Raw genomic sequence first — 16,530 nt, 5'->3', positions numbered from 1 at the left:
AATTGGCTGCTGTTTGTTTGCAGTAAAGAAAGAGAAAAGCATAATCCTCGCCTCCGTGTCCTTAATAGAATCAAAAATTCTTGACGCGTAAACTAGAAATCTTTTTCATGTGGTTTCTTTTTCTACATCAGGAGTTTTGCTGTTTACCACTGTCCTCGTGATCAACTAATTGATTATTTGCTTAACGCAGTGCAAGGGGTGTGAGTGCTGCCTCAAGCAATTATAGTGCAAGATGGATCCTGTAGTCTGAGCACTGTTGGTGATGTTGGGTACCGGTATCACATAGGAGTGGTGGTATTTTGATGGTTCTTTTTATGTTGCGTCACCATGCACTCACTGGTCTTTCCTTTTCCCTTGAATCTATTTGTTAAATTGCATGTTCACAGTTTTTGTCCCATGTCTTACAGTTTAGATAGTGGAGCCACGTGCTTGTTTGTGTTAAAGGCATTCATTAACAGGTTCATAAATGCTTTAAAACTTTGCTCTTGGCTTTACACAATAGCTGTGTTGTTTTCCTTCATGTTTTCTTCATCCAGTACTTTACGTTATTAAGGAGTGGGTAACTTGCTTGTATACTGCTGTCTTACCTTTTGAAAATTAAATAATAGGCATTACCGTTACCTCCTCAACCCTATTTTTCGTTCCATTACTTACACATATAAGGTGTTCCACCTCTGCTCAGACCGATGTGCCCTAGCCCTAACCAATCAAACATTTTTTTGCGTAAGCCACGACCACCCACCCTTCCAATCAGCCTTTCCCATATCTGTGTATAAAGGGACATGAAGCCCAGAAGACATCCTGCTTTTTTTCTTTTGCTCCATGCTAACTATCCAGTGAAAAGGTAAGCCCTGGGAGGCTGGACCTCTAGGGGCTGGATGTTTACATTTTCGTTTTCTTCCCTGTTTGGGTACTGTGCTGGGCACTGTACAGAGGGTTGGGATTTGTTTGTCACCAGTGCTGGGTTGGCGGGGCCTTCCTGGGGTGAGATTTCTATATTGCTATGCCTTTGGACTCTAACCTGGTAATGGTGTTGCCCGGCCGTCGCTTGTCCTCCCAGTCGGGGCCTTGGGAGCTGCAGCAGTTTTGCTTTATTTTCCACTGCGTGCTTCCTTCTGCATGCATGGTGGTTCGATGGGGCTTCTCACCTGCCAGTCACAGTCTACGTGTGGCAGGATCATACAAGCGCATGTGGGTGATGCATGGCCTCGGTCTGGCTGTCTCCGTCCTGCGGAGATGGCTGGCGCCCGCCGGTGCCCACACAACCGCCCTGTCCTCCCAGCACACCTGAGCAGGGGCTTCCTCACAGCAGACTTTCCCCCTTGGGGTGCCAAGGTCTTCCACCGTCCAGGTGGTGCTCATGGTTCACGTGCACTGCTACTGGCAATTGCTGGTCGGACGATGATCTCGTTCTCTGGTTGGCAGCTGGCCCCCTCGTGTGGTGGGAGGTCGTTTCTTCACCTTCTGTGTTGTTTGGCACTGCTCCTCGCTTTATTTCATTTTCTATGCCAAGGACTATTGTTTTGTTAATTTCTACTATAATTCTACGTTTGCAGGAGTAAATTATAGAAATAATACAATATCTATAGATTTTCATTATAAGCTTTCCATGTTTTGGTTCGGGCTTTGTTGTGGCCTACTAAGGGGTCCTGCTTCCCTTTATTTTTGGAGTCCGGCTGCTTCTTGTAGGCAGTTCATCATGGAAGGCAGGAAGTGAGTAGCTAAGCACCATCATTGCTCCAGTGCCTCTCAGGATGGAAGTAAACGCCACCAGTCTGCAGATTCTCTTCCTGGCTTTTCTCAGAGTATGGGTCTTTCAGATAAGCAATTCCAGGTGTTGCTATCCCTCTATCTCAGGCGTTTGTGCAGTCCAAAGTCTTGGGTGGGTCTCGCTACCCTCCCTCTTCTCCTACTTCATCTGTTTCTTCTTTGATGGTGTCTTCGCCCTCTTCTAGATCTTCCTGGCCTTCTCCGACGATGATGTTGTGTCTCTGGTGGCTGAGGCTGTGCCCAGGTCCAAGTTCCTTTAGAAGTTTTATCTGCTATTGTTGTTCCGGTATCTTGGGGAGAACCTCATTATTCCTATGGAGGATGACGTTCCTGGTCCTAGCTTGGGCCTTTTTCAGCAATTTCATTCCTGTCCTCCATCTTGTTTGGCTGTCAACAGAGACGTATTGGATCTTCTCCTTCATGAGTGGTGGGATCCTGAGAGGGCTGATCTCCTTCAGTATTTGTTGCACCTTTATCCTCTGAACAAGGACGATCTTGAGTTCCCTTACTCCCTGAAAATTGATCCCCTGCTGTCTCACTTGGCTGGCAGTCCTTCTATTATATTGGGAGGTGTTCCCCTGTCTGATTTTGTTGATCGTCAGGTGGAGTCCTCTTTAAAGAAATGTTTTTCTGGTTTAAACCTTGCCCTTCGGGCTGCTATTTATGCTGTTTATGCCTCTCAGTTCCTGGTTAAGGATTTCCATTCTTTAACATAGGCAATATAGGAGGGCATTGAATGCTCCTCTCGTTTTTCTTCCATGGAGACTCAGGCTAAATTCATGGTGGATGTTTCCTGTGATTTATTGAAAGTCTCTGCGTCAGCCATGGCCTCTTCCGTTTCAGCCTGCCGCCACATCCATCTCCCTGATTGGACTGTGGACTCTGTTCAAACGTCTAGGCTGTTCCATATGCCTTTTCTGGCAGCCATCTGTTTGGTGAGGATCTGAAGCAGATGCTCCACCAAGCCTTTAAGACTCAGAAGCATGGCTAGGTTTTTCGTTCTTGCTCCAACCCTGCCCCCATCTAAGAAGGCTCCTCCTAAGAAGTGCATAAGGGGTTTCTGTGGAAGGTTTCTGTCCAGGCTTCAGAAGTTTGCCTCCTTTCCTGCTTGCTTCTTTCTAAGCCTCCCCCTCCTCCTAAAGACGGGAAGCGTTCCTGACTATTCCTCCCTCCAAGTAGGAGGTTGTCTGGCCTTTTTTCTTCTCACCTGGCAAAAACATGTTTCGGATGCTGAGGTTCTCAGGTCATTTCAGGAGGTTACTTACTCAACTTTCTTTCCAGGCCTCACCCTTCAGGCATCATAGAATCTTTGGCCTCCGGCACCGATCCTCCTGTGCTGTATCAAGAGATTGTAGACCTCGTCGAGAAGAGGGCTGTGATACCTGTGCTGGTGGGGCAGCAAGGAAATGGATGCTACATTCCGGTCTTCCTGGTCCCAGAACCTGCAGGGAAGGTCAGACTCATTTTCAATCTCAAACATTTAAACATGTTTTTGAGGAAACCTCACTTCTAGATGGACAATCTACAGCGCATTATTCCCATTATTCCCCAGACGAATGGCTGGCCTCCTTGGACTTGAGGGATGTTTACCTCCACATTTCCATTGCTCAGTTGCATCTGAAGGTCCTCTGCTTTTGTTTGGGGGGTCTCCACTGGCAGTTTTGGGTCCTCCCCTTCGGTCTGTCTAGTTCTCCCAGGGTATTTACCAAGGTGCTGGCCCCTCTGGTAGCTTATCTTCAGAGACTAGAGGTGATGATTCATCCCTACCTGGACGATTGGCTTTTCCATCATCTTGTCTTTCAATCTCAGATTGTGCTGGTGTGTGAGACTCTGGAGGCCTTTGCTATGCTTATCAACTGGGAGAAATCACATCTGTCTCCTTCACAGGATTTGCAGATCATCGGGCCCATTTCCAGACAGCAGTGGGTTTTGTCAGCCTTCCTCTGGACCGAGCGCAGTAGTTGCGCAATCTCCTCCTGGCTCTCAGCACAAGGAATCTGGCGCCTGCTCGAGACTGGCTAAGTCTTCAGGGTCACATTGTAGGTTGCCTTTCCCTGGTTTGTCTCATGCTGCATTCTGGTTTACATTTTTCTCTCTTCCTACAAGACCAGGTGGTGTTGGTGCGGACAGACAACACAATGGCCAAGTCCTATGTCAACAGGCAGTCCGAGATGGGTTCTCGGGCCCTGGCCTCTCTTGCATTTCTGGTGGGGTGCTGGGCAGAGTCTCACCTTCTCTCCCTCTCAGCCACTTAAATTTGGGGGGAAGGACAATGTTCAGGCAGACAGCCTCAGTTGCATTTTTCCTTCTTCCCTGGAATTCTGGTCCCAGATGTTTTCACCCATATATGCCACCGCTTCGGCAATTCTCAGGTTGACCTGTTTGCATCCAAGGCCACTTCCCTCCTTCCCCAGTTTCTGTCCAGATCCCCAGAACAGGGTTGTTGGGGGATTGATGCTTTGTCTCACCTTTGGCCCCAGGTGCTTCTTTATACCTTTCCTCCCTTCCCTCTTCTTCCTCGGCTCCTGGCCAGGATTCGGAGGGAGTCAGTTTCCCTCATTCTGGTGGCGCCTTTTTGGCATCTGATGAGTTGGTTTTCTCTGTTACGTCTGATGGCAGCTGCATCAGAGTGGGTTCTCCCAGTCCATCCATGTCCTCTTCGGACACCCATTCTTCCCACATCCGCTTGCCGCAGGATGTGTCTGATGGTTTGGCTCTGGAAAGGAGGGGTTTGATGTCCCATGGTCTTTCCGCTCCTGTGACTGTTTCCATTCAGAACTCTCAGAAATGTTCCACCAGGAAGGCTTCTGCTCATCCCTGGTCTTCCTTTGTCCAGTGGTGTAAGGGTTATTGTTTAGATCCAGCTTCTTGTCCTGCCTCTTCGGTCCTTCAATTCCTTCAAGATTGTTTCCAGAAGGGTTTGGCTGTTTCTACCTTAAGGGTCCAATTGGCTGCCATTCGGGCTATTCAATCACATTAGGTTTGCCTGAGCTCCTTCCTTTGGGTTCTTGTCTTCTTAAGAGTTTTTCTTTGCTGAAGCCTCAGGTTTGTTCTGTCGTTCCTCCTTGGGGCTTGCCTCTAGTTCTCAGGGCTCTTCAATCTCCTCCGTTTGATCCTTTGGACACTGTGGATTTAAAGTTTCTTTCATTGAATACTTCTTTTCTGATGGCTACCACTTCAGCCCGGTTGGGTAAGCTAGGATCTTTGTCAATCTGCCTCCCTATTTACAGGTGTTTTCTGACCGGCTGGTTCTTCGCTTAGGTCCGACCTTCCTTCCCAAAGTTGTCTCCTCTTTTCACCATCACCAGGAGATAGCTTTGCCCTTTTTTTTTCCAGATCCTGCTACCGCTGAGGAGGTTGCCTTGCACAGCTTGGATGTATTGCGGTCTATATCCATCTACATCTCTCGCACATGAGGCTTTTGTCAATGTGAGGCCCTCTTTGTGAACTTTGGTGTGCTTCGTCATGGGCTGAAAGCTTCTACGTCCACTTTGAGTCGTTGGATTCGCTGTTTGATTTCCTTAGCTTATGCCTTTCAGAATGTCTGTTTATCAGATGGTGTGCAGGGTCGTTCTACACGGGGCATGGCGGCTTCCTGGCGGAGGCTCAGGGGGTTTCTTGTTGGACATTTGTCAAGCTGCTACTTGGGCTACTCCCTCTATCATTGCGTCCCATTACATTTGATGTTCGAGAATCCTTATCATTTGGGTCTACATTTTTGGCTTGTCTCTCATTGACCATCTCGGTCTCCTGTGCGATGCCTCCTGGTACAATAAAGTTTGTTTTTGCAGTATCCCAAGTTTGTGGCATCTGTTTTGTGGGGACCAGGTTGTTCCTAATTGGCTTTGGTATATCCTCATATTTTTAAGTATTGAGATGAGAAATAGGGTTGAGGAGGTAATGATTTCATTACTTCTCTAAATACCCGGTTTCTCACCCCAGCAGTTATGTCCCTCCCTTCCCCTTCTTTCCCGGATCACAACCTGTTCCCTTGGTTTCTTGGGCTTGGGGATATACAGGATGTCTTCTGGGTGCCAATGCCCTTTATACCCAGATATGGGAAAGGGTGATTGGGGGTGTGTGGTTTGTGCAAAAAATCGTTTGATTGGTTAGGGCTAGGGCACGTGGGTCTGAGCAGAGGTAGAACACCTCATATGTGTAAGTATTGGGATGAGAAAAAGGGTATTGAGGATTACCAGTAAGTAATGAAATCATTCATAGAATTGCTTCCTAAGAGTATTATGTTCATGTTGCTTTCGTTTACAGTTACCCCTGACTAAGAGTGCTCACAGCCGAAAGGCATTGGGTCACATCGATGTAATTGCGTTAGCAGTTCGCAGTTTCTTCAGTGTCATGTAAAAATTGTGTAACACATTTGACGCCACATTTGTGCAATACTTCAATTACATATTCTGTTTTTTACAGTAATGTAGCATGTTCACAATAATAAACTGCACTCATTAGTCCTTTTCTAGTCTTGTTGTGTAATTATCATTGCATACATAGTATTAATTTAAGAGATTTTTTTATTTAAGGGTAGTCCATGGACTTTTTGTTGTGCGTTCTGGCACTGGTCAACCTCCAGATTTTCTAGTTTTGCTCAATTTTCACCAACACAGGCAGGTTCTGTTCCAGAACAGCACAAATTCTTGGTTTATTTTTGGTTAATAGTGTGTACAGTGTATTCAATTTTCGTTCAAAAGGGTTATTTTGCCAGGTCGAAATGGCAGTTCAAGACTGCACACACAGGCTCTGCAGTGGCAAGCCTAAGACATGGATAAAGGGCTACTTAAGTGGGTGGCAATATCAGTGCTGCAGGCCCACAAGTGGCATTTAATTTACAGGCCCTGGGCACCTGTAGTGCACTTTAGTAGGGACATATAAGTAAATTAAATATGCCAAGTGGGGATAAGCCAATACTACTTTGTGTAGAGCAGAGAGCATAAACGCTTTAGCACTGGTTAGCAGTGGTAAAATACACAGAGTCCTAGGACCAACAAAAACAATTTCAGCAAAAAAATGGGAGGAGGAAGACAAAAGTTTGAGGATGACCCTGCAGAAAGGGCCGGGTCCAACTGTTACTTTAGGGCATGTTATAGTTTCTTGAGATAACTATAACTGGTGAATTTCAGTGGTTTTGTTAGTTTGAAATTACATGTTTTACCTGACATTTTCACCTAACAATGGCATCCCTCTAACTGTTTGCGAGGAAGAGTCCCGCAAACCCTGTTACTTACCTGCATTTGTGCCTGAAGTCTGTTGCACCTCATCCGCTATGCACCTAGAATGAGAGAGAAAGAGAAATGCGGGGTTACAATGGGACAAATACCCAAACATCCACAGACAGTAGCAAAGGACTCTATCCTAACCCAGGTGGGCGGGGCCCCAATGTCAAAGGCCCTATCAGGAGAAAATGAAGGAGGGAAAAGGATGCCAAGACAAAGGGGAAGAGAGAGAAGGCCCATGACAGCAAGGAGCAGAACAAAGAGAAGGAATCCAGCAATGAAGCAACAGAAAAGGAGGAGAAAGCCCAAACCAGAGAAGACAACGCCAGTGGCCCTGGTGAGTCCCAAGACACCAGACCGAAGACTGGTGGGCACCGCCGGAGGATGCAGTATGGTTCCCCACAACTCAGGAGAGAGACAGCATTTTGGGTGAGTGACTTGGGAAGGGAAATGGCAGGCAGTATGGGGTGGAGAGGTTCGGGCAGCATGGTTCAAAGGTTACCAGTCCTCATGACAATGCTTGCCTGAACACTCGCTTCCTCTAAATAAGTTGTTTTCTGTAAACACATATGTTGTAAAGAACCCTCATCACTGTTTATTTTTATGACCACTTTTAAAGAATGAGCACATTGTAGACCGGATGTACGCCCCCATGTGAAGTATTACTGCATATATAGCAACCAAGGCAAACTGAGAAAGAAAATCAGTTGCAGTCATTTAAAGTAGTCACCCTCATAAATAGAAAGGGAGTATAAAAAGTCAATGGAGCCCTGGAAGGAAAACCCCTAAAACGCTCTCAGACGATGGTTCTTTGTGGGGCTGTTTTCAGACCTGGGTTGGATCCCAAGGCTACCGCTAGACTAGCCACTGTCAGGGGTGAGGTGAAGGTTCAAAGCCACTAGAGAAAAGGTGCCCAACTTATACCTACTGCACCTTTGTTTTCCCTAGGATTCAGGCGATTCCATCCTCTTAAGACAACCCTGGAAGCAAGAGACAGAAGTCAACCACTAGGTGAAGAAGAAGACTGGCCACTCATCAAATCACCAAAAACCCTCAGAAAGACATTCACCTTTATCCAATCACCAAATAAAATCACAAAATTCAGAAACCTACACTGCCTCTGCATCCTTTTATCCACCCTTCCCTTCTACACTGTATATTTTTCAGTTAATTGCTAAGGTTTTTTTTTTGTAAAGTAACATATTAGTAAAATTTGTAACTATAAAGTCACTTGAACCTTTGTTTTTTTCAGTGATTTGCTAGAAGTTTTTTTAATGTAAAGTAAGATGTAGATTGTCATGTCCAGCATGGGGTTGTCACAGGGCCTGGTCTGTGGCCTGGCCCATTGCCCAACCCACTGTGTGCGCCCAAGTTCCTGCCTAATGGCATGTGGTTGTGTACGGAGTGGGGTTGACCACAGCACCCAACCCCACTCGCTGGTTGCTGAGCACAGCTATGTCATGTAGCAATCTAAAGGGTGTCATTTTAAGTAAGGCAGACCTACTGGCTTTGTCAAAGTGACAAAATATGAAAAGTGGTGAGACTATTGCATTTATCAAGGAGTCAGCACATTAGCATATATATAAATCAGACATATTGGCCTTGTCAAAAAGCCACCAATAAGTATAATCAAATACATATTTCAGAAATTCTTATAAAGCAATGTTTAATAATGGTCATTCTGTCATTTTATTGTTTGTAAAAAAAAAAACTAAACTAGTGTTTGAGTCTTTTTTTAAAAACATTTTTCAAGCAACAAAGTGCAGCCATAGAATCATTCTCAAAGAGGGTCTGCACTCCAGCTGAAGAGCATACAGCTCTAGATGATGTGCTTTAAAAAAAAATATATTAAGCTTTCCTACTGTCCAGGCCCAACAACATTAAAAAAATGTTTAGTAGAGCCCGTCTCCGTTCTAAGGGCACAACCATCATTCAATTATAAAACAAATAGCTCTTGCAAGGAATTATGGGATGCTCCTTGTCTGGAGCAGTGAATAATGAATGAGTGGCTCCTGCTGGGCAAGAACAAAGCTGTATTCCCTGCCCATGAGAGTGCAGGTAGGGATCACTTTTCTCTTCCCTGACCACACTCTATCCAGCAGGGCACCACAGTATCCTGATGGATGGGGTCTCTTGGACACTGTGATCGAGCTCTGGGGGATGAAGCCTGCCTTCCTAGAAAAAAGACACTCTCGCCCAGGGGGATAGGGTCCTTGGGGCCTTCTCCATACTCCCTGAGGGGGAATCTCACCCCCTCCTCTTCAAAATCACACTGGGGCTTGGGGTCCTCAGGAAAAAAGCAGCTCAGGGAAGGGGACCCACACATACTCACCTTTCCATAAGGTAAGAAATTAATGTGGTTGACCCCCAGCTCCTGGCCCACCCCACAGGTCATGTATATATATTTTAAAAATCCACCATTTTGTCTATTTTTTTTATCACAATCCCATGAGATACTCGTGGAATTGAAGCAAAAAAACATTTTTTAAACTTTTAGCTAAATGGGCAGTCACTCTGGAACCTCCTCAGAATTCCTAGGGGGGCAGGGTATCCCAACATTCTTTATTTGGAACTTGAGGAAGTCCCCTAGTCATGTAATGGCCGCCACATTTCTTTTCATGTTACAGCCAGCCAAAAAGAGTGCAAGCATTCACGGGAGGCCTCACTTCCATGGGAGCAAGTTGGCCGACAGGAAATAGAGCCCCCTCCGTTAATCAGATTGCTTATTTTTTTGAAGTTGCATGATGACAGGAATCTTGAGAGTGTCCCATGAGCCCCGCCTTCCCGATGTACAAAGCTTTTGAACCTTAATTTCTCAAAAGCTACAGAACAAATTTACTCCAAATCAAAAAAAATTCACTTTCTGGACTAGGATCTAGCTTTCAGTCACATTTGGTGTAATTCCGATCAGAGATTTTTGCAGTATCGCTGTTCTATCTTCCTCTGGAAAAGTAAATAGGGAATTTAATTTTTGGGAACCTCCTCACCCACACTTTTTTCTCAGCCCTTGCTTATGGAGAACCCCAAAACTTTCCAGGAAGGAGCTGAGGTGGATGAACTTTTTTTTATTTCTGTTGGAAAGTTTTGTGAAGATTCACACAATAAAAGAGAGGTCTAGCATATATTTCTCTGCACTCATAAACTTACTATTAAAATGCAGTTTTGTGAATAACAAAAAAGCTTAAACTTACACAAATGTGTAAGTTTATCTTAGACCCTTTGTCTTTAGGGTACAATAATGCCATGAGTAAGGAGTAAAGATCCTTGTCACTCACACCAGAAACCCATGACACCTGGTGTGCCACTTCCTACAGGAAGTTTAAATGTGTCCATTTATGACCATAGAAAGAGGAATTTTAAACATGTTGTTTGACTGTGAATTAAGAGTCTAAGGCCCCGATTTATTAACATTTGATGCAGCGCAACACATCAAGACAACTAAAATGGAGAGAGCAAGAATGCACCATAATTACTACCCCATGGCACATTCCTGCCTCTCTCTGTGCTAGCCCACTTGTGGCTGCCAAACGACAAAGCAGGCATCCTTGTGCCATAGTGCAAGGGTGCCTGAGTTACAGTTAGGATTGTGTTGGTGCAGGATGGTACATCTTCTTGCACAAAAAAAATCCTCAGATGCCATTTTCTCTTTGTGTGCTTCAGAATGCAGCAAACATAGAAAGAGGAAATAACAAGGAGAAATAATCATATTTCTCTTTGTTTCTCCTCTCTAGGGTAAGCATACCATTTTGACAAGTTCTCAGGTTTACTAGTCTTATAAAATCTGGAAATGTGCCACAATCCATGGGTGGATGCATTGGATCACCCACACTCCACCTATGAATTTCCTTCCCAGTACAGAGTAACAAAAGGCAACGACTTGTGTTGCTCTGGATTTAATAAGCCAGGCAGAGCTATGCAAGGTGTCTTTTTGTGGCTTAGTAAATTTCACGGAGGCCCTTACGCTGCCTTGCATAACTCAGTGGCAAGGTAATGGCTTTGTGTGGTTCCCCCAGTGCTGAGAGAACTGAGAAGGCTTGGACTATATCACCTCATGAGTAGCTACCTGCCTGTCCACAGGTTTAAAGTGAAGCTGATCCAGTTATAGGACATAAGCATTCACCTGTTGTTGAAGGGAGATTGACTGTGTCATGCAGATTGACAGCTGTCAATTTACACAGCCCAAGGGAAGTTGCACATACCTTTTCATCCAGGTCCGGCTGTGGGCAGAAAGCTGAGATATTAGGCAAAGTGACGACACAAACTGTTTAGACTTTATTGTGATTGCCACTGTGAAAAATGCATCTTTGGATGGACAGGAGATAACCTCCTTATAGCTGGAATTCTTCAGTAAGGAGGTGTGCCCTGAATTGATGGATCTAGATGTGAGAGTTGTGCCTGGTAGAGACTTGACAAAGTGTCTAAGGGACAAATAAGTGAGAGGTGCCACAGCCTATTTCATGATCAGTGCATGTTCTATTGCTCTTGCAATTAGATCAACCACTTATTGGTTACCTGACACTTTAGTAAATCAACAGAATTATCAGAAACGGTTTGCATAGTTGTGCAAAGTGCAGGCTTGGGATGCAATAGTAAAAGAAAACCTTTACAATTGCACCTAAAAAATGACTATGTTTTAGAACGTGTACATTTCTTACAGCCTTTCTACAAAATCTGCCTTATGTTTGAAGACAAGATTACAACCCCTTTCCTCTATAATTTGAAAGACAAATACTATAAAAAAAACAGATTTGCAGCAGATAGGTAATGTCATGTGAAAAGACCAAAAGACTGGTCAGAATATTTTTGTGCTTTATTCATGTTTGAACTGTTAGGTATAGTCCGGCTGAGATCAAAGACCATCTACATTCTGGGTTATGTTTATGGTGTTCATTTCTAATCTCTCCGGTGAACGAGAGGGTCATCAATTGCCCACCAAAGAGTGCCCAATACAATAGGGTCTGGAAAAGGATGATAGATGAGCTTGAGGACTTGTATGTATTAACTGCTTGTGAACAGCCTTTCCAGAACCCACTTCCTTTTAGCCAAAAACACAAGGATCCAGTTGCACATGGGGGCTTACAAGTGGAGATGTTCTTTGATCCTTGATGAGAGTAACTCAGCTGGCCCGGTGAGGAGTTTGGAGAAGGAAATTGATGAGCACAGGCAATGGAAGATCTGCCATTATATTTGAGTTGGTGAAAGGGACTATGAGACAATGTTTTGCCTCAAAGCAAATCCTAGAACAAAAATTGGATTATACTGTTGCACAGGACAGAAGGAAATGTTAGCTTGAGATGATCACCAGTCCTGATTGGAGTTACCCCTTAAAATACCCTGCTTAGTCTTCTCCTAGATGGAACAAAAGAAGACAGAAGAAAGTTTGTAATGCTTTACTGAAGATTTTCTGATTTCTTGACAGATCTAGTGGTGCTGCCATTTTTCTGACACAGAGATCCATCTCCTATCAATTAAGCCTGCCTGATCCAGTGGAACTTCTCTCCTGTGGTGCAAAAGTACAGACCTTCTCTCCTGTGGTGCGAAAGCTGAGACTGCTTGTTAGAAAACAAAAGAAAACAAGTTGACCAAATACAACTGATGTTTTCAGCATACTTGTGTGAAACTTATATCCTATACTTTGGAAGAGATTACAGAATGTCCTGTTGGCAACAAAGGAAGTTGGTGCTCCTGCAGGAAAATCCTGAAGACCAATTGGAACTGGACATTATGCTGTGTACTTTAACTGGACACAGAGATCCATCTCCTATCAATTAAGCCTGCCTGATCCAGTGGAACTTCTCTCCTGTGGTACAAAAGTACCTACCTTCTCTCCTGTGGTGCGAAAGCTGAGACTGCTTGTTAGAAAACAAAAGAAAACAAGTTGACCAAATACAACTGATGTTTTCAGCATACTTGTGTGAAACTTATATCCTATACTTTGGAAGAGATTACAGAATGTCCTGTTGGCAACAAAGGAAGTTGGTGCTCCTGCAGGAAGATCCTGAAGACCAATTGGAACTGTACATTATGCTGTGTACTTTAACTGGACACAGAGATCCATCTCCTATCAATTAAGCCTGCCTGATCCAGTGGAACTTCTCTCCTGTGGTGCAAAAGTACAGACCTTCTCTCCTGTGGTGCGAAAGCTGAGACTGCTTGTTAGAAAACAAAAGAAAACAAGTTGACCAAATACAACTGATGTTTTCAGCATACTTGTGTGAAACTTATATCCTATACTTTGGAAGAGATTACAGAATGTCCTGTTGGCAACAAAGGAAGTTGGTGCTCCTGCAGGAAAATCCTGAAGACCAATTGGAACTGGACATTATGCTGTGCGGAGGCTGCCGCCCTTAGAAAACATTGGAGTAGGACTTGAGGAACCAGGTCTGAAGATGTTGACTCTTTCATCAAGGTACTATTTCTTAGCAAGAACATGTCATTTGGAGTCGGCAAGTGGTAGACTTATCAGCCTTAGGGTGGTCTTCCCCCAAACCGTGTGCCTTACTTATCCATTTTTGCTGATCTCGTTTTCATAGGCCTTAGGACTCTGCCCACTTTACCACTGCTAACCAGTGCTAAAGTGTATGTGCTCACTCCCTAAAACATAGTAACATTGACTTAGACCCAATTTGCACATTTAATTAACTTATACATCCCTAGTAAAGTGGTGCTACATATACCAAGAGCTTGTAAATTAAATGCTACTAGTGGGCCTGCAGAACTTATTGTGCCACCCACTTGAGTAACCTTTTAAATATGTCTCAGACCTGCCACTGCAGCCTGTTTGTGCAGTTTCAACTGTCATTTTGACCAGGTAAAATAAACATTTTGCCAGGACCAAACTTTCTGTTTTAATACATATAACTCACATCTAGCGTTGGCCATAAACAGCCCATAGGGCACGGTGCAGTGTAATCAAAAGGTTGGACATGTACTTTTAACTTTTATATGTCCTGGTTGTGAAAAACTATTACAATAGTTTTTTCACTACTTCAAGGACTACCTCTCTCATAGGATAACATTGGGCTACCTTATTACATTTAATGAGGGATAACTTTCAATTACGTGCAGGTAGGAATGTCAAGTTCAATGTCAAAAGAATTACATTTTTAAACCCTCTTTAATGGTAAAGTTGGATTTTAAGTAATAATTCTGAAAATGCCACTTTTAGAAAGTTGGTATTTTTGTCCCAACCGTTTGGTGCCTGCAGCCTGTATCCTGGGTCACATGACTATGTGTAGCTGGCAGTTGGTCCTTGTGCATTGCTTCCAGACAGTGAGACACAGGGGAAATATGCGTTGGCAGGATGGGTCATCTCTGACTTGATACAAGGCAAATCTGTCACACAGCCTCTGCCTCAGCACACTCACAAAGGGTTAATGCTAGTCTGTTATGCGCCCAGACAAGCTGGGGTCAGGACAGGAAGGCAGGAAATTCCAAACGCCTTTGGGGTGGAAACCACCAGAACCTTTTGCTACTCTACAGCTGGCACCAGGGATAGATGTCGGAACCTCAGACCCAACTCTTCAGTACACCTCTGGACGTGTGGAAGACTTAGAAGGATTGCTGTGCTGCTCTTCTGCAAGAAGGACTGCTTCTCTGCTGCCATGCTACGTTTCTGCCCTGCTGCTTGAAGGACTAGACCTGCAACTAGAACCCAGAATCACTCCAAGGCCTAGTTGGCTAACCTCCTGATCAGAGCCTCAGGGACAGAAATAGATCCAATCACCTTGAACCTAGCACCTGGACTCTGTTTGCTGTGAGTCTTGCTGCCCAAGTGGTGCCACCCAAGTCCTGTACCCTTAGAAGTGGTCCTGAAGGTGCTCTGCCAGCCCAGTTGTAGACTTTTGGGCCAAACCGACACAACACTGCGCATCGCTTCACAGACACAAATCTATATCCCCGCTGCACAACTCATCCCTGACTAACACCTCCTATTCCAGCTTGCAGCTCACCGGATCTGTCGCTGTGTGATGTTTTTGCAACACAGGACCTCGCATGGCATTCTGCAGCTTCTTGGAACCGTCACTGCGCTACACATCCCTGACACAGTACTTTGCATTGCAAGTCTCCGTCAACAGCATCCTTGAGAATTATATAGGACCTTGCACCACAAGCCTCGCTGACGTCATCATTGCAACCACTGGTGTGCAAGGATCCTCGATGCTGGACCTCAGATTGCCACCCACAGCTCATCAGAACCACTGCTGTGCAATACATCCTCCATGCAGGATCTCACAATACTATGCTAACCGGATTTAAGGTACTTTGTTCAGCTGGCTTAACTTGGTCACTGTGCCCGGCCCACATACCATTGCAGCTGGTTTCAACTTGTGACTTTGTCCCGGTCTAGTGCATCCAAATACCGACAGTTGGCACCTTGTGCTTCTAGGCACTATCTTTTCCTAAATATTTAAAATTGCATATCTCCTGTTCTACTAATTGGATTTTTGTCATTTTGGTCTCAAATAATTAACTAAAATGTACTTTATTTTTCTAAATTGGTGTGGGATTTCTCTTGTGTTGTGTTTTCACTTTATTACTGTTTGAAGTGCTGCCTAAATACTTTACACATTGCCTTTAGGTGAAGCCTGACTCCTTTTGTGCCAATCTACCACAGGGTTGAGCACAGGTTAATTTATGGTTTGCTTGTGTCTCACCTTGACAAGAATTGTGGTTGCTGCTTAAATAGGGGGTTCACCCCCTTAACCAATAACCCAATTTCTTATTTTATGTTTATTACAAATTAGCAGAACATTTACTTTTTAGGTACATTTTTCCTAAAAACATTTTTCTCTCCAAAGTAAGCTTGGAGAAAGAAATAATCACTGAAGCTGAAGACATCCATTTGACCCAGAGAACCCCGTTTGTAAGTGTATATGTTTTGATCCCTACATGCAATTGTCTTATTTAGGAGCACTTTACTTTTTTATTTAATTTAACATTTTTACTCACTTCGTCTACCTCTTTTATGTTCTTTATTTTCTCAACTTTGTTGTAGTTTTAGTTAGTTGCTGTACTTGTACCATGCATGTCTCTAAAGGAAGCGTTTTTGCCTAAACCAAGCTGCCAAGGGTGTGCTAGGAATTCCGAACATAAACTAGTATACCGTTGTAGGGTCAAATTATTCAGGCCTTGTGGTAGGTCAGTCATGCATCATAGCAAGACACTGGCCCCTCTCTCTCCCATAGCTCAACGATCATAGTTCCTGTTCTCTTTTACCAGGGTTTTACTCGGGTACATGACGTTAGGGATCGGTCAGTATTGAGACAGCAGTATTTAGGGGTCTACTAGTGGCTTCGTCAGGAAGGGGTGATTAGTGTTTGTTTTATTTACCAGAAACTGAGACTAGAATAGAACCTGTCGTTGCGTAAATCATATCAGATTATACGATCGGGGAGATGGCTCTTCAAACATGCGGCAGGATATGGGTCCATTGGTTATTTGGATGTTGAGACTTTCTGAGGTATATTATCATTTTCTTTAAGAGTAAAAAAGGATGTTGCCTAAGATAGATTGTTTGCTGCTCATATATATG

This window comes from Pleurodeles waltl, chromosome 9 (assembly GCF_031143425.1).
Source record: "Pleurodeles waltl isolate 20211129_DDA chromosome 9, aPleWal1.hap1.20221129, whole genome shotgun sequence".
Classification (NCBI taxonomy): Eukaryota; Metazoa; Chordata; class Amphibia; order Caudata; family Salamandridae; genus Pleurodeles; species Pleurodeles waltl.
This window is presented reverse-complemented; position numbering follows the sequence as displayed.